This window comes from Oncorhynchus mykiss, chromosome 23 (assembly GCF_057628025.1).
Source record: "Oncorhynchus mykiss isolate SJ-2025 chromosome 23, ASM5762802v1, whole genome shotgun sequence".
NCBI classification, from domain to species: Eukaryota; Metazoa; Chordata; class Actinopteri; order Salmoniformes; family Salmonidae; genus Oncorhynchus; species Oncorhynchus mykiss.
In genome coordinates, this window is record NC_143044.1 from 31,743,265 (window position 1) to 31,766,283 (window position 23,019).

The 23,019-nt window shown below is 42.1% G+C and overlaps 1 protein-coding gene across 7 annotated transcripts in view; it reads left to right on the forward strand.

Annotated features, from left to right (window-relative positions):
- Positions 1–5,583: 5,583 nt before the first annotated feature.
- Positions 5,584–23,019, forward strand: part of c1qtnf1 (C1q and TNF related 1) — a 34,841-nt gene continuing 17,405 nt past the window's right edge. Inside the window, exons 1-3 of one of the 7 annotated variants that reach the window (XM_021581045.3) lie at positions 5,727–5,985; positions 6,246–6,295; positions 22,859–22,935. The gene's annotated coding sequence lies outside the window, so the exon portion shown is untranslated. Of the gene's footprint in view, positions 5,986–6,245; positions 6,374–21,464; positions 21,737–22,858; positions 22,936–23,019 lie in introns of those variants that run through there. The other 6 variants (XM_036960460.2, XM_021581044.3, XM_021581046.3 and 3 more) reach the window with 6 other exon arrangements.

Sequence of the window (23,019 nt, forward strand, 5' to 3'; positions counted from 1 at the left end):
TGTGTTAAGAGTTGTGTTGCTTGGAATGAGTTTTGCAGGTGATGTGAACTGTTTAGCTCAGGTGACTGTTGGTAGTGCAGACTGTAGTTAGAGTTTTGCACATGTGACTCCAGTTGTGCCCACTGTCGTTTAGCAATCGAAAAAAACTGTAATATACATGTAGCAGTATGAGTGGTATTGTTCACTGACAACGTCTTGACTATTTTGGCTTCTTTCCAAGTTGAAAATTTAAATATCAGTCCTGTTGAAATCCTTCTCACATCACACTATTATTATCATCACAGTGTTCAATCAAACCTTTTGTGGCATCACACTGTAAAACATTTCCTGTCAAATTTCTTGTAATTTACTGGCAGCAATTGGCCAGAAAGTTACTTTAATTTATTTTAGAGCACAGCTACTGTAATCCATTTGACAGTAATCCATTGTACAGTACCGAATGCTGAGCAATTTGTGCTTTTTGAAATCAGTTCGGTTTCAGTAGGATTCTAAAAAAAATATCATGGTTTTCGATTTCAATTTTACATTTTTTTTTTACATGAAATGCACTATCCAATTTGCATACCGCTCAAACAGATGATGCAATCTCTATTGCACTGCCCTTTCCCACCTGGACAAAAGTAACACCTACATAAGAACGCTATTCATTGACTACAGCTCAGCGTTCATCACCATTGTGCCCTCAAAGCTCATCACTAAGTTAAGGACCCTGTGTTAAGGACCCTTCCTAAGTTAAGGACCCTTCCTGATGGGCCGCCCCCAGGTGGTGAGGGTAGGTAGCAACACATCTGCCATGCTGATCCTCAATACTGGAGCCCCTCAGGGGTGTGTGCTCAGTCCCCTCCTGTACTCCCTGTTCACCCATGACTGCATGGCGAGGCACGTCTCCAACACCATCATAAAGTTTGCAGATGACACAACAGTGGTAGGCAATATCACCGACAATGACGAGACAGCCTATAGGGAGGAGGTCAGAGACATGGCCGGGTGGTGCCAGAATAACAACCTATCCCTCAACATAACCAAGACAAAGGAGATGATTGTGGACTACAGGAAAAGGAGGACCGAGCACGTCCCCATTCTCATCGTCGGCGCTGTAGTGGAGCAGGTTGAGACTTTCAAGTTCCTTGGCGTCCACATCACCAACAAACTAACATGGTCCAAACACACCAAGACAGTTGTGAAGAGGGCACGAAAAAACCTATTCCCCCTCAGAAGACTGAAAAGATTTGGCATGGGTCCTCAGATCCTCAAAAGGTTCTTCAGCTGCAACATCGAGAGCATCCTGACAGGTTGCATCACTGCCTGGTACGGCAACTGCTACAGAGGGTAGTGCGTATGGCCCAGTACATCACTGGGGCTAAACTGCCTGCCGTCCAGGAACTCTATACCAGGTGGTGTCAGAGGAAGGCCCTAAAAATTGTCAAAGACCCCAGCCATCCCAGTCATAGACTGTTCTCTCTGCTACCGCATGGCAAGCGGTAGCGGAGCGCCAAGTCTAGGACAAAAAGGCTTACAACAGCTTTTACCCCCAAGCCATAAGACCCCTGAACAGGTAATCAAATGGCTACCCTGACTATTTGCATTGTGTCCCAGCACCCCGCCAACCACTATTTTACGCTGCTGCTACTCTCTGTTTATCATCTATACATAGTCACTTTAACTATACATTCACGTACATATTACCTCAATTAGCCAGACTAACCGGTGCCTCCGCACAATGGCTACCCGGACTATTTGCATTGTGTCCCGCCACCCCGTACCCGCCAACCCACTATTTTACGCTGCTGCTACTCTCTGTTTATCATCGATGCATAGTCACTTTAACTGTACCTGAGAGTGTGCTGATCCTGGTGCTAGATGGGGTACGCAACTGGAGGTTGAATGTTTGAAGTGGTACAGGACTAAAAAAAGTTTGGGAACCATTGCTGTAATCTAATTTACAGTATATTACTGGAATTACCGACCCAGTGACATATTACCCAGTCTTCTTTGCAAGTTTTCATTTTTCGATTTACATTTTGGCCATTTAGTGGACACTCTTGTACTTATCAACTTACAGTCAGTGCATTCAACCAAGGTTGATAAAGAAAACACATTTCACAGTCATATCAACTGTTACTGAAAATTTTGTGGTTAAGGATACGTTGGTCTTCAGTGTAATTGTAATTACAGCAAGATATCTTACGATGTATCTCTGACTAGATCCAATCCAATCATATACTGAGATATTAATGGTAATTTGAAGCCAGAGCAATAACACACAGAACATTAAAAGTGACTTTAAAGTTCTAACAAAATTATTTCTACAGTATTTTACTGTAATTACAAGGCATTACAGCAAGCAGGTTGGCTGCAGTCATTTGCACATTACAGCATATTAATTAATACTCAGTGTTGTGTATCACTTGCACTTCTACAGGCCAAAACAAAAGCTTCCTAACTGGCTGTAATCACAGAGCAAAACAGATAAAATGGACATGGGTAACAGTAAAACATTTAAGACCCACTACCACTCTGACCTGTTCCCTATATACATTTAATTGTTAGGAAACTTCTACCACATATCACTTCAATTGGTACAGGACTCTCACTAACAGCTGTAACAAATATAGCCTCTTACAAGACAGGCCTCAAAGTATGTTAATGAGTGAGAAACAACAATACCATGCACCCACTAGAGTTCAAAATCATCTTTTGTTCTCCAAAAATGTGGTAAGACACTATATTCTGAATTACATTAAATTACATGTAGCAATTGGCCAGTAAGTTACTGTAGAGTTTCAGGACAAATTCTATAAAATTAATCAAATACAATGTGTTAGTGTATTGTGTGGGGGTACAGGATTCTCACTCATGGGTGCAACAAATATAGCCTCTTACAAGGCTCGCCTTAAAATATTCTAATGAGCCAGAGACTCCCTGCCTACAACGTTTTCCCACAATGCACCATTATTAATACTGTAAAACATATTTATGGTATTTTACTGTGCATTCTTTTTCTTTTATTTTTTTTTTTTACCCTTTTTCTCCCCAATTGGTAGTTACAGTCTTGTCCCATCGCTGCAACTCCCGTACGGACTTGGGAGAGGTGAAGGTTGAGAGCCGTGCATCTTTTGAAACACAACCCAACCAAGCCGCACTGCTTCTTGATACAATGCCCACTTAACCCGGAAACCAGCCACACCAATGTGTCGGAAGAAACACTGTACACCTGGCGACCGTGTCAGCGGGCATGCACCCGGTCTGCCACAGGCGTCACTATAGCGCAATGGGGAAAGGACATCCCTGCCGGCCATACCCTCCCCTAACCCGGACGACGCTGGGTCAATTATGCGCCGCCCCATGAGTCTCTCGGTTGCGGCTGGCTGTGACAGAGCCTGGACTTGAACCAGGATCTCTATTGGTCGTCTGAGGTTCCCAAAGATTGGAAAGCAGCTGCGGTCATCCCCCTCTTCAAAGGGGGGGACACTCTTGACCCAAACTGCTACAGACCTAAATCTATCCTACCCTGCCTTTCTAAGGTCTTCGAAAGCCAAGTCAACAAACAGATTACCGACCATTTTGAATCCCACCATACCTTCTCCGCGATGCAATCTGGTTTCAGAGCTGGTCATGGGTGCACCTCAGCCACACTCAAGGTCCTAAACGATATCTTAACCGCCATCGATAAGAAACAATACTGTGCAGCCGTATTCATTGACCTGGCCAAGGATTTAGACTCTGTCAATCACCACATCCTCATCGGCAGACTCGATAGCCTTGGTTTGTTAAATGATTGCCTCGCCTGGTTCACCAACTACTTCTCTGATAAGAGTTCAGTGTGTCAAATCGGAGGGCCTGTTGTCCAGGCCTCTGGCAGTCTCTATGGGGGTGCCACAGGGTTCAATTCTTGGACCGACTCTCTTCTCTGTATACATCAATGATGTTGCTCTTGCTGCTGGTGAGTCTCTGATCCACCTCTACGCAGACAACACCATTCTATATACTTCTGGCCCGTCTTTGGACACTGTGTTAACTAACCTCCAGACGAGCTTCAATGCCATACTACTCTCCTTCCGTGGCCTCCAACTGCTCTTAAATACAAGTCAAACTAAACCAATCGCTGCCTGCACCTGCCCACCTGTCCAACATCACTACTCTGGACAGTTCTGACTTAGAATATGTGGACAACTACAAATACCTAGGTGTCTGGTTAGACTGTAAACTCTCCTTCCAGACTCACATCAAACATCTCCAATCCAAAGTTAAATCTAGAATCGGCTTCCTATTTCGCAACAAAGCATCCTTCACTCATGCTGCCAAACATACCCGTGTAAAACTGACCATCCTACCGATCCTCGACTTCGGCGATGTCATTTACAAAATAGCCTCCAATACCATACTCAATAAATTGGATGCAGTCTATCACAGTGCCATTCGTTTTGTCACCAAAGCCCCATATACTACTCACCACTGCAACCTGTACACTCTCGTTGGCTGGCCCTCGCGTCATGCTCGTCGCCAAACCCACTGGCTCCAGGTCATCTACAAGACCCTTCTAGGTAAAGTCCCCCCTTATCTCAGCTCGCTGGTCACCATAGCAGCACCCACCTGTAGCACGCGCTCCAGCAGGTATATCTCTCTGGTCACCCCCAAAACCAATTCTTCCTTTGGCTGCCTCTCTTTCCAGTTCTCTGCTGCCAATGACTGGAACGAACTACAAAAATCTCTGAAACTGGAAACACTTATCTCCCTCACTAGCTTTAAGCACCAGCTGTCAGAGCAGCTCACACATTACTGCACCTGTACATAGCCCATCTCTAATTTAGCCCAAACAACTACCTCTCCCCCTACTGTATTTATTTATTTTGCTCCTTTGCACCCCATTATTTCTATCTCTACCTTGCACATTCGTCCACTGCAAATCTACCATTCCAGTGTTTTACTTGCTATATTGTATTTACTTTGCCACCATGGCTTTTTTTTGTGTTGCCTTTACCTCCCTTATCTCACCTCAGTTGCTCACATTGTATATAGTCTTATTTTTCTACTGTATTATTGACTGTATGTTTGTTTTACTCCATGTGTAACTCTGTGTTGTTGTATGTGTCGAACTGCTTTGCTTTATCTTGGCCAGGTCGCAATTGTAAATGAGAACTTGTTCTCAACTTGCCTACCTGGTTACATAAAGGTAAAATAATTGGTACAGCTAATGTAGCACTGTGATGTTGTGCATTTACTGTGCATTCTACATTGTATAACTCTTGAAATTACAGGAAGCTCTTACAGTGTGCTGTAAAACAAATGTACAGCATTTTACTGTGCATTCTATGGTAATCTACTGTATTCAGTTTATACAGTACCATACTGTTGATTAATACAGTAAATTACTGATAAAATTACAATAACGGCTAACACCGTCGGTTAAAGTTGGATTACCTAAACATGCACTTTACAACATGCACTAAACGCTGGGAGAACAATTTGTTAAATTTGTCCAGACAAAATGTTAAATCTTTTTTCAGCTACTTTACCCCCCCTTTCTCTCTCTCTTTCTCTCTGGGTCCCTTCATTGCTCTCTCTCCCCGCTCTCCCCTCTAGTCCCCTCAAGTTGCTCTCTCTCTCCTTGTATCTGCCCTTTCTCTCTCGTGTTGTTGTTATTTTTCTTTCATCCCTATAGGTCACAATCTGTGCTCCTCCCTTTATTTCTCCAACCCTCCCTCTCTTCCTCCCTCCCTCTCTCCACTCCACTTGTTTTGAAGACCTAGTCTCTCTGCAGACAGCAGGCAGGCAGCAGTGTTCAGTGTTAGGGGGAGAGTTGGAGGAGGATGACACTCACACACTGACTGACTGCAGGGATCTGAGGAAGACTAACCTGGAGAAAACCAGGACAAACTAAGGCTGACGGTGTGATAAACGTGGGCTAAACCAGGCTAAAACCAAGTCAAAGAAGCAAGCAGGATCCTTTCCATATAGCCTTGTGGATCCAAAATCATAGAAGCAGTAAGTGTTGTCATGTTATCTAGAATGCTAATTTTGTTGAATTAAATCTAAATGTCAGAAATAACGTGTAGATAGATATATATTAAACTTGAATTAACACATTCTGCTCAGATCCAGTTTCTATAGTCTTTGCCACTGGACACTATTCCGTATGAAATGTGTTAACAAAGCCTGTCCAAACAGACTTCTGTGCAGCTTCTGTGGAGTTGTGACAAACCGTTCCCAGATGTCGTACTAAAATGCCCTCTACCCCATGTCAGAATACAGGAATACATCTCTCTGAGGCTTTACAGCGGCTGCAGGGTCAGTGGTAAGAGTTAACCACTCTAACACTCAGCAAAGTGTTGAATTTTTTGTTTGGAAAGCAAAAACTGTCACCATGAACTGAGTAAGTACTGTAGTGGTGTCATCTGGCCTATATTCAATTCTGGGACTGAATGCATTTGAGATAAATCATGAATGATATCAGCACCTCACTGAACTGTGCTAGCTGACAGCAAGGGGCTGACACGTTTTAAACTTTTATTTTCTGTTGTCGTTGGATACTTGTTGATCATTTCTGTGTTTGTTTTGTTCTGAGATGACGGCATGGTTTTTGCCTCACCCTGTCTCCCGTGACAGTGTAGTCAGATACGTAAATACTTGAATTGGCCCCAAATAACATCCTATTTATATTGTAGTGCAGGCCCTGGTCAAAAGAAGTGCAGTATAGGGAATAGGGTGCCATTTGGGACTCAATCCTTGTCTCTCTGTTTGACAGTAACAATGGTGATAGTATGAAGACAGGGATATAATCAGAGAGCAGAAGTAGAGCTGGTTGGAGAGGGATAGGCATCTGGGTGTCCCGAAGAGGCAAAGTGAAATGAATGTGGGACAGGAATTCTTTGGGCATACCATCACAAAGCCTGTAGGCTGCAGCTGAATTTACTGCTTCTGCACTGGTCATGTCCTGCCTTGAGAGAGAGGGAGTGTCAGAGAATACAGGAAGCTATGTCTAAACATCATACCTTACATAACAAAACACAATAATGTTCTTCTACAGTAGTTCCCTAACCAAAAATATTGCTGCCGTCAAAAGGCACTGCACTTGTTCAAACCTTGTCTGCATTACTCTACACCGTTTTTGTAATTTTACCAGTAACCTACTGTATTAGTCAACAGTACGATACTGTATAAACTGAATGCAATAAATTACTGTGGAATGCACAGTAAAATACTGCACATTTGTTTTACAGCACACTGTACAACCTTTCTGTAATTTCAACGGCAGTACACAGTAGAATGCACTGTAAAATACAGTAAATGTGTTTTACAGTATTCATTATGGTACATTGTGGGGAAATGTTGTGGGCGGGGAAAGTCTCTGGCTCATTAACATATTTTAAGGCGAGCCTTGTAAGAGGCTATATTTGTTGCACCCATGAGTAAGAATGCTGTACCCACACAGAATATGGTAATATAGTGCACTTTAGTCATCTTATGGACTTTGTTCTGATACTCTATCATCTATTGGCTAATTGCTGCTAGTAATTTACTGAAATTTAGAATACAGTATCATACCATGAGAGCCCAATTTTTTTTCAACACTAGTGGGTGCATGGTATTACATTTATGTAATTTAGCATATGCTCTTATCTAGAGTGACTTACAGTTAGTGCATTCATCGTAAGATAGCTAGGTGGGACAAGCACGTCACGGCATAGTAACTACACGTTCCTCAATACAGTAACTATCAGCAAAGTCAGAGCTAGCAAGGGGGGGGGGGGTCAAGTGCTGGTTCAGGATTATTATTCTATCAAAAAAATACAAATGGGGGGGTGTCAAGGTGAGGTGGAGGATTATTTAAGATACTCTTTGAAGAGGTAGGATTTCATGTGCTTTGGGAAGATATTGACTCATTAACAACACATTTTAAGGCTTGCCTTGTAAGTGGCTGTCTTTGTTGCATCCGTTACTACGTGGCCTGTACCAATTTAAGTGATATGTGGCAGTAGTTCCCTAAATATATTGTGTACAAGAAATAGGTCTCTAGTGATGGGGAAACAAAACTTCCTTAACCATTGACGCTTTCCAGCCAATTGTGTCAAAAATAAGTTAAGTACTTGAGACATTGATCAACACAGTGTACATTAGTGGCACCTGCTGGTCATAAGAATTTAGAATAGTCAAATTATTAGAGATAATGTCACACATGTTGTAGCGCATGGGCAGGGTAGCCTTTTTGTCTTCCACGGAAACCAATGCCAAACCAATCAGGTGGTTGTTCGACGAAACAAAGCTTTGAACGTCATTGATCACGTGCTTCTGATAAAGCGAGACAGGCATCAGCACACTGCTACGAAATAAATTAAGCGATTCCGACGCATGCCTCAGAGCGGCGGTATCAAATGTAACATCACTATAGTGGTAGTGGGTGTTAAACCTTTTAATGCTTCACAATTTACCCATGTCCTTTTAATCTGTTTTGCACTGTAATCACAACCAGTTTGGAAGCATTTGATTAGGCCTCTAGTATTCAACAATATTATGTAATATGGAAATGCCTACAGCCAACCTGCTTCCTCTAATCCCTTGTAATTACAGTAAAATACTGTAAAAATAATTTTCTTACAGTTTAACAGTCCCTTTCACTGTATTGCACTGTGTTTCATTGCTCTGACATCGAGTTCCCATGAATATATCAGTATTGTATTGGCACTATCAGGATATATCATAAGCTATCTTGTTGTAATTACAATTATTTTGAAGACCAATGTATTGTTAACTACAACAACATCTTCAGTACCAGTTACAGAAGCTTTTTACTTGCTATGACTGATATGTGTTTTCTTTATCAACCTTGGTTGAATGCACTGACTGTAAGTTGATAAGTACAAGAGTGTCCGCTAAATGGCCAAACATTTAATGTAAATGATAAGTCAATCAAAGACCACAGACTTTCTGAAAGAGGTGTTTTGAGGGGTCTTGGAGTTTATACGGAATTGGATAGGGAGAAAGTGAAGATGTGTGGGGGTTCAGGGTCAAACGTTGTGATTTAGAGGCTGCTGGCAGAGGCCAGTAAAATGTATTACCTTTTAATGAAGCAAACCAATCATTAAAAAAAGTAGGATACCTTCGCACATTCATCCAAAAACAATTCCAGCATCTGAACAGTGCACCGTGCACCGCAACTCTCGTTCAATTCAGAAGTATTTTACAGCAATGCATGTCTGTATACTCTACCAGTGAGTACAAGTCTGTATACTCTACCAGTGAGTACAGGCCTGTATACTCTACCAGTGAGTACAGGCCTGTGTACTCTACCTGTACTCACCTTGTAGAGTATACAGGCCTGTACTCACTGGTAGAGTATACAGGCCTGTACTCACTGGTAGAGTATACAGGCCTGTACTCACTGGTAGAGTATACAGGCCTGTACTCACTGGTAGATTATACAGGCCTGTACTCACTGGTAGAGTATACAGGCATGTACTCACAGGTGAACTGGGAACAGCAAGGAGTCATCAGGCCAGGTAGTCCTGAGGCATGGTCCTAGGGCTCAGGTCCTCCGAGAGAGCGCGAGAGAGAGAGAGAAAAAAGAGAGTAAAAGAGAGAATTATTGAGAGTATACTTAAATTCACACAGGACACCGGATAAGACAGGAGAAATACTCCAGATATAACAGAGTGACCCTAGCCCCCCGACACATAAACTATTGCAGCATAAATACTGGAGGCTGAGACAGGAGGGGTCGGGAGACACTGTGGCCCGGCGATACCCCCGGGCAGGGCCAAACAGGCAGGACATAACCCCACCCACTTTGCCAAAGCACAGTCCCCACACCACTAGAGGGATATCTTCAACCACCAATTTACTATCCGGAGATAAGGCCGCGCATAGCCCACGAAGATCTCCCCCACGGCACGAACCCAAGGTGGCGCGCCAACCCGGGCAGGAAGATCAAGTCAGTAACTCAACCCACTCAAGTGACGTACCCTTCCTATGGACGACATGGAAGAGCACCAGTAAGCCAGTGACTCAGCCGCCATTAATAGGGTTTGAGGCAGAGAATCCCAGTGGAGCGAGGAGAACAGTTCAGGCAGAGACAGCAAGGGCGGTTCATTGCTCCAGTGCCTTTCCATTCACCTTCACACTCCTGGGTCAGACTACACTCAATCATAGGACCTACTGAAGAGATAAGTCTTCTATAAAGACTTAAATGGTGAAACCGAGTCTGCATCTCTCACATGGATTGGCAGACCATTCCATAAAAATTGAGCTCTATAGGAGAAAGCCCTGATTTCAGCTGTTTGCTTAGAAATTCTAGGGACAGTAAGGAGGCCTGTGTCTTGTGACCGTAGCGTATGTGGAGGTATGTACGGCAGGACCAAAACGGAAAGATAGGTAGGAGCATGCCCATGTAATGCTTTGTAGGTTAGCAGTAAAACCTTGAAATCAGCCCTAGCCTTAACAGGAAGCCAGTGTAGAGAGGCTAGCACTGGAATAATATGATCACATTTTTTGGTTCTAGTCAAGATTCTAGCAGCCGTGTTTAGCACTAACTGAAGTGTATTTAGTTCTTTATCCGGGTAGCCGGAAAGTAGAGAATTGCAGTAGTCTAATCTAGAAGTGACAAAAGCATAGATACATTTTTATGCATGATTTTGGACAGAAAGTTTCTAATATTTGCAATGTTATGTAGATGGAAAAAGCTGTCCTTGAAACAGTCTTTATAAGTTCGTCAAAAAAGAGATCAGGGTCCAGAGTAACGGCGAGGTCCTTCAGTTTTATTTGAGACGACTGTACAACCATCAAGATTAATTGTCAGAGTCAACAGAAGATTTCTTTGTTTCTTGGGTCCTAGAACTAGCATCTCTGTTTTGTCCGAGTTTAAATGTAGAACATTTGCCGCCATCCACTTCCTTATGTCTGAAACACAGGTTTCCAGGGAGGGCAATTTTGGGGCTTCACCATGTTTCATCAAAATGTACAGCTGTGTGTTGTCCGCATAGCAGTGAAAGTTAACATTAAGTTTCCGAATGACATCACCAAGAGGTAAAATATATAGTGAAAACAATAGTGGTCCTAAAACGGAGCCTTGAGGAACACCAACATTTACAGTTGATTTGTCAGAGGACAAACCATCTACAGAGACAAACTGATATCTTTCCGACAGATAAGATCTAAACCAGGCCAGAACTTGTCCGTGTTGACCAATTTAGGTTTCCAATCTCTCCAAAAGAATGTGGTGATCAATGGTATCAAAAGCAGCACTAAGGTTTAAGAGCACGAGGACAGATGCAGAGCCTCGGTCTGACGCCATTAAAATATAATTTACCACCTTCACAAGTGCAGTCTCAGTCCTATGATGGGGTCTAAAACCAGAGTGAAGCGTTTCGTATACATTGTTTGTCTTCAGGAAGGCAGTGAGTTGCTGCGCAAGCAGCTTTTTCAACATTTTTTGAGAGGAATGGGAGATTCGATATAGGCCAATTTAGTTTATTATATTTTCTGGGTCAAGGTTTGGCTTTTTCAAGAGAGGCTTTATTACTGCCACTTTTAGTGAGTTTGGTACACATCCGGTGGATAGGGAGCTGTATATTATGTTCAACATAGGAGGGCCAAGCACAGGAAGCAGCTCTTTCAGTAGTTTAGTTGGAATAGGGTCCAGTATACAGCTTGAAGGTTTAGAGGCCATTACTATTTTCATCAATGTGTCAAGAGATATAGTATTCAGAAACTTGAGTTTCTCCCTTGATCCTAGGTCCAGACCTTCCTAGGACCATGTAAATGTCCTCTATCAAATAAACTTGTATTTGCCTCCCTCTGGTGGTTGACTGCATAATAACATCCATTTATATACTGCAACATTATGTCAAAGGGGCGGTCCATAGAAAAACATTTATCCAGCTTGACTGCTTCACAGCACAGACATGGGAAAGCAATTGCTGAATTTGTCTCAAGCATGCAGATACATAACTTTCATAGTTCTACGATAAAGAATAAAACCTACACACTTCCTAAAACCTAAAATAAGTAAAGAAGTAATTTTGTGTGGAAGTCAAACATTTGTTTTACGTTGGAGGCAGACACATTGTATATGGTTAGAATTATATAATTGAGCCCTTTACATAGCTCTCCTTCCCTTGTCTATAGGAGGGACCAACGCTGTTAAACTGGTCCAAATGTTGATTTAGACGTTCACAAATGTAACACATTTTGAGTACCACTATCGTCATGATATGTTTGGCAAAGTAATGAAGAAGATGACATATTTTGGGTAGATGATCCAACAACAGATTATAACTATATATGGACATATTCCATCCTTCCACTTGACATTGTGTCTTCAATGTTTTTGGACTACTTGAAATCCACTTGGATTTACACTTTTTGGACTCTCCTCGGCCCAGTGTAGTACTTGCCACCCTCCCGGCTTTCCACCGTCCTGTACTGGAAAATACATCCCCTCCAAGGTGCTTCTCTCCTGGCTATCATTCTGGTAACATGGCCTCCGTTGCATTGCTGCTTTGATGGACCCCAGCATTTAATTGCCACTCTCTCCCTGCTGTAGATTTCTTCGCCACTTTTGTGCCTTGGTTGTGTTTAGTGTGGGTCCTAGTGCTGGCTGGAGTTTAGTCTGTGGTTGTGTTCTGGCTTGCTGCCTATAACTGTGGTGATCCTACGAACTGTGAGATTAAATCTAACTAACTATCACACTGTGTGGAGTGATTGACTTTTAGCTGATTCCTCAACAACATATTCAGATAAAATAGCTGTGCATCGACCCTCCCCATCCAACCTGACAGAGCTTGAGAGGTTCCCAAAATGTGTACCAAGCTTGTGGCGTCATACCCAAGAAGACTCAAGGCTGTAATCTCTACCAAAGGTGCTTCAACAAAGTGCTCAGTAAAGGGTCTGAATATTGGATATCAGAGCAGTGGTAACTCACCAGCACTCCTTGCGTTACAACCAGGTATATGACTTTCCCAAAGCGGATCTTTTGTTCGCACCCCCCAGGGCAATTGAACTGATTCCAGAGGCCAACCCAAAACAACGCCGCGGAGGAGAGGTACTCGGAGTGGTCTTCTAGTCCAACTTAGGAGACACGCACACCACCCACCGCTCCTGAGTATATTACTCGCTAATGTTCATTCTCTGGATAATAAAGTTGATGAGCTCAGGGCGAGGGTCTCTTTCCAGAGAGACATCAGGGATTGTAACATACTCTGTTTCATGGAAACAAGGCTCTCTCGGGATATACTGTCTAAGTCGGTCCAGCAAGTTGGATTTTAAGTTCATCGCGTAGACAGGAATAAATATCTCTCCAGGAAGAAGGGCGGGGTGTAAGCATCATGATTAACAACTCATGGTGTACTTGTGATAACATACAGGAACTCAAGTCCTTTTGTTCACCTGACCTAGAATACCTCACAATCAAATGCCAACCGTATTATCTCCCAAGATAATTTTCTTCGGTTATAGTCACGGCTGTGTATATCCCCCCTCAAGCCGATACCACGACGGCCATCAAAGAACTTCACTGGACTTTGTGCAAACTGGAAACCACATATCCTGAGGCTGCTGTTAATGTAGCTGGAGATTTTAACAAAGAAAATTTGAGGATAAGGCTGCCGAAGTTCTATCAACACATTGACTGTAGTACTGTTGCTGCTAAAACACTCGACCACGCTACTCCAACTTCTGGGATGCCTACAAGGCCCTCCCCCGCCCTCCTTTCGGCAAATCTGACCATGACTCCATTTTGCTCCTCCCTTCCTATAGGCGAAACTAAAACAGGAAGTATCCGTGCTAAGGACTATTCAACGCTGGTCTGACCAATCGGAATCCACACTTCAAGATTGTTTTGATCACTCGAACTGGGATATGTTCCGGGCAGCATTCGAGAATAATCTCAACGTATATACTGATACGGTGACTGAATTTAACAAGAGAGATGTTGTACCCACTGTGACTATTAAAACCTACCCTAATCAGAAACTGTGGCTAGATGGCAGCATTCGCGCAAAACTGAAAGCGCGAACCACCGCATGTAACCATGGCAAGGTGACTAGGAATATGGCAGAATACAAACACTGTAGTTATTCCCTACGCAAGGCAATGAAACAGGCAAAACACCAGTACAGAGACAAAGTTAAATTGCAATTCAAGGGCTCAGACACAAGACGTATGTGGCAGGGTCTACAGACAATCATGGACTACAAAAGGAAAACCAGCCACGTCGCGGACAGCAACTTCTTGCTTCTGGACAAGCTAAACACCTTCTTCGCCCACTTGGAGGATAGCACAGTGCCACCGACACGGCCCGCTACCAAGGACTGTGGGCTATCCTTCACCGTGGCCGACGTGAGTAAGACATTTAAGCGTGTTAACCCTCGCAAGGCTGCCGGCCCAGGAGTCCTCAGAGCATGCACAGACCAGCTTGATGGTGTGTTTACGGACATTTTCAATCTCTCCCTATCCCAGTCTGCTATCCCCACATGCTTCAAGATGGCCACCATTGTTCCTGTACCCAAGAAAGCAAAGATAACTGAACTAAATGACTATCGCCCCGTAGCACTCAATTCTGTCATCATGAAGTGCTTTGAGAGACTAATCAAGGATCATATCACTTCTAACTTACCTATCACCCTAGACTCAGTTCACTTTGCTTACCACCCCAATATATCCACAGACGATGCAATCACCATCACACTGCACACTGCCCTATCCCATCTGGACAAGGAGAATACTTAAGAATGTAGTTCATTGACTATAGCTCAGCATTGAACACCATAGTACCCTCCAAGCTCATCATTAAGCTCGAGGCCCTGGGACTGAACCCCGCCCTGTGCAACTTGGTTCTGGACTTCCCCAGGTGGTGAAGGTAGGAAACAACATCTCCACTTCGCTGATCCTCAACACTGGGTCCCCAGAAGGGTGCGTGCTCAGCCCCCTCCTGAACTCCCTGTTCACACATGACTGCATGGCCAAGCACATCTCCAACTCAATCATCAAGTTTGCAGACAACACAACAGTAGTAGGCTTGATTACCAACAATGACAAGACAGCCTACAGGGAGGAGTTGAGGGCTCTGGGAGCGAGGTGCTAGGAAAATAGCCTCTCACTCAACATCAACAAAACAAAGGAGATGATTGTGGACTTCAGGAAACAGCAGAGGGAGCACCACCCTATCAACATTGACAGGACCACAGTGGAGAATGTGGAAAGCTTCAAGTACGTTGGTGTATACATCACTGACAAACTGAAATGGTCCACCCACACAGACAGTGTGGTGAAGAAGGCGCAAAAGCGCCTCTTCAACCTCAGGAGGCTGAGGAAATTTGGCTTGGCACCTGAAACCCTCACAAACTTTTACAGCCCAACGCATCACCGGGGGCAAACAACCTACCCTCTAGGACACCTCCAGCACCGATGTCACAGGAAGGCCAAAAAGATCATCAAGGACAACCGCCACCCGAGCCACTGCCTGCATCAAAAGGTGCATCAAAGCTGCGACCAAGAGACTGAAAAACAGCATCTATCTCAAGGCCATCAGACTGTTAAATAGACATCACTTGCACATTAGAGGCTGCTGACTATGTACATAGACTTGAAATCTCTGGCCACTTTAATTAATGGAACACTAGTCACTTAAATAATGTTTACATATCTTGCAGTACTCATCTCATATGCATATACTGTATTCTATACTATTCTACTGTATCTTAGTCTACATTGCTCATCCATATATTTATATATTCTTAATTCCATTCCTTTACTTAGATTTGTGTGTATTGGGTATATGTTGTGAAATTGTTAGATATTACTTTTTAGATTTTACTGCACTGTCGGAGCTAGAAACACAAGCATTTCGCTACACCCACAATAACATCTGCTAAACACGTGTATGTGACCAATACAATTTGATTTGTAAAACGAGATGATGCATGGGTAAAGGCCAGGAGCACATGCTTGGCCCAGACTGGCAAGCTTTTAAGCAATTGAGGAATCATTGTGTAAAACCAATCAAAAAGGCTACATCTGATTATTATGTAACCGCTCTTCCATATTGTAATGGGAACCCGGCTAAATTATGGGAAACTGTCAAATTCCTGAAGGGTTCTACTTCCTCCTCTCTACAACAACAAATGAATTCAAACACTGGCCTCATTACTGAAAAAAAATGCCTGGTGCCGTTCAGGCAATTTAAAGTATTGATTCGGGATTAATTTGTGGATGAATATAACATTTTTTTCTGGGTGATTTGTGCTTACCATGACTGTGTTTTTGTTTTCGTCTGCCTGTCTGTCTGTCTGCCTGTCTGCCTGCCTGCCTGCCTGCCTGTCTGCCTGTCTGTCTGTCTGCCTGTCCGTCTGTCTACAGTACCAGTCAAAAGTTTGGACACACCTACTCATTCAAGGGTTTTTCTTATTTACATTTTTTTTTTCCTACATTGTAGAATAATAGTGAAGACATCAACATTATGAATTAACACATATGGAATCATGTAGGAACCAAAAAAGTGTTAAACAAATCAAAATATATTTTAGATTTTAGATTCTTCAAAGTAGCCACCCTTTGCCTTGATGACAGCATTGCACACTCTTGGGGTAGTCACTTTTTTCAATTAACAGGCGTGCCTTGTTAAAAGTACATTTGTGGAATATCTTTCCTTCTTAATGCGTTTGAGCCAATCAGTTGTATTGTGACAATGTAGGGTGGATATACAGAAGATAGTCCTATTTCGTTAACCTCTCTGGGATATGTGGGACGCTCATTAACCTCTCTGGGATATGTGGGATGCCCGTTAACCTCTCTGGGATATGTGGGACGCTTGCCAAAAGCCAGGGAAAATGCAGAGCGCCAAATTCAGAGCACCAAAAGAAAATGAAGAAAGAGCCAAAAATAAATTACTATAAAAATCAAACTTTCATTAAATCACACATGCAAGACAGCAAATTAAAGCTACACTTGTTGTGAATCCAGCCAACATTTCACATTTCAAAAAGGCTTTTCGGCGAAAGCAAACGCTGCTATTATCTGAGGATAGCACCTCTGTAAACAAAGAGAGAAACCATATTTCAACCCTGTAGGCGCGACACAAAACGCAGAAATAAAAATATAATTCATGCCTTACCTTTGACGAGCTTCTTTTGTTGGCACTCCAATATGTCCCATAAACATCACAAATGGTCCTTTTGTTCGATTAATTCCATCGATATATATCCAAAATGTCCATTTATTTGGCGCGTTTGATCCAGAAAAACACCGGTTCCAACTTGTGCAACGTGACTACAATATCTCAAAAGTTACCTGTAAACTTTGCCAAGAACAGCTCAAATAAGCAAAGAAACGACAGTCCATCATTACTTTAAGACATGAAGTAATGATAACAAGCAACACCTAAACATGACGGAGAGTAAGACAGGGGAACCTATCTCAAAACGACAACGTGACTCTTCTACTGTCACAGACGATTTAATCTTTCCATATTTTTTTTTAGAAATTACATTGGTCACCCAAAACATTTGTAAAGTGTAAGTATCCCAAACTTTAGATGAGGCCCCCCCCAAAATAATTAACTACTGTTTAATAAATGGTTTATAAGGACCTATATCAAACATCTTATGACTGGATTAATAAAATATAAACAAACTATTTACTAATCTGTTATAAATGCTTTATTACGTTGAGCTATTATAAAGTGCTACCAATACCTGTATGTATCTGTATTTTCTAAACACAACTGTATAAAAGTATGTTATATTTTAGTTTGACACATTTATCATTAGAATATCATATATAAGTAACAAGATAAATGTTTATGTATCTGTAGTCCATCTTTACACACACACACACACACACACACACACACACACACACACACACACACACACACACACACACACACACACACACACACACACACACACACACACACACACAGCCGGAGTTCCCTGGAGATATGGGAAGCAATAACACTATGGGTTATGCAACACAGTTTACAGTAAGGTCAGGACTGTGGTTGGAGATTTACAATTTTTCTCATGTTCCCTAAACTTGCTGGTCCGAAGCGTATGTCCGTATGTGTATGCATGTGTGTGTGTGTATGTACAGTGTGTGTGTGTGCGTGCATATATACAGTGTTTGTGCACATATACAGCATGTTTGTGTGTCTGCCACTGTAGTGTAAACATCTCTGGAGGGGATCCGGAGGAAAGAGGGGGGATGGTTAGGAAGATATCGGAAGTGGGATTGTAAACATGATAGGGGCTTGAAGAGGAACACCAACTCAAACACAACATGAGGAATCATCCTTTGTTCAAAATCATGTCTGTCTTATGAGAAAACTCAGAAAGTGCATACTTTAGTATTTGAACACTGGTTTTGTTAGATATCAGCTTTGAATATTACAGATCTATATTGCTAACATGATTTAGGAGAGGCATAAAGTGATGTCTGGTTTGCTGTAAATAGTCACTCACAACCACTGTTTCCAATAAACAACAATGAGTTACATGGTCAAGGAAAAGTATACAGGGCCAATTCTGGAGCCAAGTGTGTGTGTTGTCTTGATGATTATGTAAAGAGTGGTTAGTGGTGATTCATGTATGTTTACACAAGAGTAAGATGGGATAAAATAGTTTTGGACTATTTTAGCCCATCTTACTGTTGTGTAAACACACATAAATCACCAATAACCACTCTTTACATAATCATCAAGACAACACAACACACACTTAGCTCCATAATGTTTGGTTATAGATGACAAAACAAGACAACCATTCCAAAAATGAACAGATATTCCTGTGAGCTGAATGAAATGTGAGTCTTTGTTGTTTGAGCATTGGGCAATTCCATCCCTCTTTTTCTTCAAAGTCAACTTCTGCGTCCCAAATTGCACACGCTTCCCTATATAGTGCATTACTTTTGTCCAGGGCCCATAGGGCTCTGGTCAAAAGTAGTGCACCGTGAAGGGAATAGGATGCCATTTGGGACGTAGACTCTGTCTCTATTGATTGCCCCGTCCTACTCCTTCCGGATTAGAGAGAGGGGAGAACTAATCAGAGTGCAGAGGGTAGACCTGGGCTTGCATCCCAAATGGCACCCTATTCCCTATATAGTGTATTACTTTTAGCCAGAGGGAATAGGGTGCCATTTGAGACAGATCCACTGCTCTGAACAAATAGAGGTTATAGTGTTAGAGGTCAGGGGTCATAGACTGAACAAATCAGATTAGCTAGGCGATTAGAGTTTCAGCTGTGGTCACAATGCCTTTGAACCATAGGCGCACAAGGGCACATGCCCCCTTAGATATGTCCTGTTTAAAAAAAAGTCAGCTGTTAAATGAATTACTAAACTAAATTATTATTTTTATAATTTATAAAGATTTGTCATCTGTATTTTGCGAAGGGGGCACACTGACCGGACCAGGCAAAGTGTACCCCCTCCCTATTCTCCCAGTAAGTGGTTCCTTCTAAGGTGCACCATGGAGCAAAGATATGCTAGGCAGCGAGCTAGATAATCTAATGCATGCAGACAGTGTCGTCAGGGGAGGAGAGAGTGTCAAGTGACACACACATTATTTGATTTGATTTTAACTGCCAGTGATGGGCAGGACTCGCAGGAGGTGTGTTTGTAAATTAATTTGATCAATTTATGTAGCATACAGAGCTCACCAGCTTGTTGTCCTAAAAAAACGGAAATTAGTTACCTCTGGTTCGTTCAGGAAAAACAATGGGGAAAGAATAGGTTTTTGCGATAAATGCCGAAAATAAGGTCTGAGGTTAACACAGGCTTAGGAAATCTTATACGTTTTGTTCTATGAGATAATATCAGTCAGTTAACAATTACATTTATGAAATACGAATCATTTTATGTGCTTTGTGCTTTTTTGTATTACAGAAATACTTCAAAATTCACAAAAGGTTACATTAGCTGGTGAAGATTATCTCACAAAACATATAAGATCTCCTAAGCCTGTGTTTACCACAGACCTAATTTTCAGCGTTTATCCAAAAACCCTACAAAAACTCAATACATTTTCCCATAGCCTTTGTCCAACGAATCATGGTGGAGATAGTGCCTACAAAAAGACGCCATTACTATTTATCTCTATTTATTCCTTCTTGATGAATAAATAAAACCAAAACGTTTTGTTGTTTCACTGTAATACTAGCCACATAGCAATTTTATGAAGTTGACTTTAGCTAGCTAGCTAGAGAGGTTCCCAAACTCCCAACCTCACACTGTAACAAATCGTTGTAGATTTACAGCATTTTATTTTACAGATAGCTACTGTAATTATATATTACAGTACAGTACTGTAAAGTGCAATGCATTATGCGGGCTCAATGGCATTCCACTACACTAATTCTAGAAATACAGCAGTCAGGTGTTCCAGTAATATGTTGTAAATTTGTGCTACATTAAAGGTCCTGTAAATCTACAGTAATTTACTGGCTTCTGTGCTGCCTAAAGGCTACTGTGCTACCAGTTAGAGTATCTTGTTTAACTATCTTCGCTGGCACGCATGCTTGCAAGGTTGCTAGACTTTAGAAAATACAAAAATGTCTTTAATTATGGGGTTATGTTGCTATATACCAGTGTTGCAGTTGTAATAAACTCTTCTAAGGCGTAAAAGTTCTTACAGAATCAATGTACATAATTCATTCAAATGACAATTGAACAGGTAAAGAGATATGCTTAGATAACCTATGTAGAAAATTATACATATTTTTACATAGAATTAGGCATAATGAATATGGCTTTGGATTTAGAGCTGTTTCAGGGGTTTGAACAATGCTTCCGGACCAGCCCCCCTCCATCCTCACATACCTCGTGCCCCCTCTAAAATCATAGGTGCATGATGCCGCTGCTTTGAACTTCTCCAGACGCACCAGCAAGATTATTGTGCTCTTGAGGAGATCCAGTCTCACACCCATGCATGAAAACACACACACACACAAACTGATTATACTTTTGATATCTTCTGTCTTGTTTCATTCGCTGGTGTCTTTTCTTTCTTCTTCCATCCTTTGTTAACAACGTAGCTACTGTTTATCTATTCTTAGACTTGTACCTTATCAGACCGTGTATAAACCTCCTCGGCCAGTACAAACAGTCCCTTCTATTTGTGTTGATTGTCTGTTCTCTGGTTGCATCCCAAATGGCACCCTATTCCCTTTTTAGTACACTTATGTTAACCAGGGCCCATAGGGGTTAAAAGTAGTTCACCATATAGGGAATAGGGCACCATTTGGGACGCATTCTCTGTCTGATTTACTACCACAGTGGTTCACAGATATTTTGTTCAATGGTTAATTGGTAGTAGTGTTCTGTCTGGCCTGTTGACTTCAAAAGCACAGCTCTACTTACTGAATGTGTATATGTGTGTGTGTGTGTGTGTGTGTGTGGGTGGGTGCGTGTGTGCGTGTGTCTGTGCCACATATTTGTGTGTGCTGATGTGGTTGTGTGTGATGCTATGTTTTCTAAAGTGGTTGCTTTAAAAGCTGACCGCATGGCTTCGTTTTGGAAAACCATTTCAACCACATCGCATCACAGGAAACAAAATCAAACCCTGAAACAGTGACCCCCAGGTTAAAAGCGGCTGTGATGCTAGCAATTACCTTGTTACGGAGAGAGGAGAGTGTGTTTGTGTGTGCGTGCATGCATATGTGTGTGTGTGTGTTGTAATTCCAGACTTTAGAGGGATACGATCTCCTAATTGGATAAGAAAAACAATCAAGCCCTACCATTACACTGAAAGGTAATGCTCTACCCTGTATTTCACTGAATGGATCACAGGCAATTGACCACTTCCTTTGATAATGGACAGTCTAGTCCCAAATGGCACTCTATTGCACTTATAGAGCACTGATTTTGACCATGGGCCACTACTGTACATAGGGAATAGGGTGCCATTTGGTACTCACACTCTGGTAAAACGCAGTGAAACTTTCTGTCAAATTGCAGAGGAAGTCATTATTTGATTGAGGATAAAAAAGATCAGTGGCCATTTAAGTGAGTGGCTGTTTTAAAGTGGATTTTTAAGGTTAGGGTTATGTCCTCTCGTCATTATATTTGTAGATGCATCGCAGTCTAAATATCATATATTGCATTGTATTGCATTGTATTACAACTTATTGTATGACGTTGCAATATTTCTTGTTATGTCTATATCAAATATACACTGAGTGTACAAAACATTAAGAACACCTTCCTAATATTGAGTTGTATCCACCTTGCCCTCGTTGGGGCGTGGACTCTACAAGGTGTCGAAGCATTACACAGGGATGCTGGCCCTCGTTGACGCCAATGTTTCCCACAGTTGTCAATTTGGCTGGATGTCATTTGGGTGGTACCGGTTCCGGGTCTTGACACAAACCGGTGCGCCTGGCACCCCCTGAATGGCACACATACACAATCCCTGTCTCAAGGCTTAAAAATCAGTCTTTAACCTGTCTCCTCCCCTTCATCTACATTGATTGAAGTAGATTTAAGTGACATCAATAAGGGATCATAGCTTTCACCTGGATTCACCAGGTCAGTCTATTTCATAGAAAGCGCAGGCATTCTTAATGTTTTGTACACTCAGTGTATGTCTATATTCAATGTCAAAACAGCAGCAGACAAAAATACACATACTGTGAGAAACAAATACAATGCCAGGAGCCATAATACAATGCCAGGAGCCATAATACAATGCCAGGAGCCATAAAGTGCCATAAAAAATATGCCATATACTTTTAGACCACTAGAATAGCCTTAAACAGTTGCCAAAAATATGTGCTGCCTGTACACACACACTCTCCTTGATATGTATGGAAAAACAACATCCCATACATACTTGAGCAGTCATCTGACTCTGACCCTTTCTCTCATCCCATAGTCCTGATCCAAAGAGTAACATCACATTCCTATCAAGGATAAGAGAGCAGTGACCCTTAACTTGACCTTTGGATTCAGGTAATCTTCAAACACACTGTATCTGATCTTCAGGGCGGTCTGAGGGAGTTCGGTTATCACTACCTTAAAGCTAGAATCCTTAAT